The 987-nt window shown below is 40.3% G+C and overlaps 1 non-coding gene across 1 annotated transcript; it reads right to left on the bottom strand.

The window, feature by feature from the left end:
• Positions 1-373: 373 nt before the first annotated feature.
• Positions 374-445, bottom strand: TRNAT-CGU. Its single transcript has one exon. It is a non-coding gene; the product is annotated as a tRNA-Thr (tRNA).
• Positions 446-987: the final 542 nt, after the last annotated feature.

Raw genomic sequence — 987 nt, 5'->3', positions numbered from 1 at the left:
TTGGGGGGGAAAGGTTCTCCCTTGTTCTTTGTATTGAAAATTTGGATGGGTCCATGGTTCCAAGCCCAGCCAACCCCCATATCTGCATGCCACTGAGTGCGCGTGGTTCACTATTATTTTGACTAGAATTATTTCATTTGAATCTTCTCTGATGAAAAATGCAATATTCATACTTCCTGTGAGAAATTGTTATAAATCAATGCTCTGCTTAGCAATAAATAACTCCTATTCACCAAGGGTAGTCACTTTCAGCTGTAAGCTGTTCTTCTACCGGGCCCCGCTGCATAACATGATATGTTATACCCTTTTCCATTTTCATACGTCGAGCGCCGGACGAGATGGCAGATTGTCTCATTTTTGTAGAATTTTGGTTTGACTCGGCCGGGGATCGAACCCACGACCTCTCGTTCACGAGGCGGGCGCTTTACCACTGAGCCACCAGGTCCGGTTGCACGTAACGCATGTTTAAAAAATTCAATAATTTTCCTTTTGACAAATAGGATCGTGGGACCTGAAAAACTTTGTATTTTTATTGCCTTTCGGAAAGTTTGTTTTGCACTCCTCCTACTAAAGCTTTGTTCTCAATAAAGGATTGTCTACAAAAAACACTCGAAATACCCTTCACTAAATAATATCTATTAGGAAGTAACGGTAGAAAGTACACGTAATCCTCTTAAGGAAACAAATTTAAAGTCATTTGATAAAGGGGAACTGCGGTGTACCCCTCTGTGCAAACTACTTAAACCATATCCGAATTAGTTTGTTTGCGAGGTGTTTACTTCGGATGCGAACAAAGGCTGGAGCATGTAAACACAACGGGATTAGACATCTTGTTTTGTTTGATTTTGCTTTATAATACTCTTTCTTAATAGGTATCAATTTAAGAGTGTCTGTTTCCTGTGCACAGGAAGCCTGAAACCAGACAACAAATTGGTCCAAGAACTTTGGACAAAAGAATATCCCCTTCCTTGATGGTAAAGATGATAC

This window comes from Lytechinus variegatus, chromosome 18, assembly GCF_018143015.1.
Source record: "Lytechinus variegatus isolate NC3 chromosome 18, Lvar_3.0, whole genome shotgun sequence".
Taxonomy (NCBI): Eukaryota; Metazoa; Echinodermata; class Echinoidea; order Temnopleuroida; family Toxopneustidae; genus Lytechinus; species Lytechinus variegatus.
The sequence above is the reverse complement of the archived record's forward strand: the minus strand, read 5'-3'. Positions and strand labels throughout refer to the sequence as shown.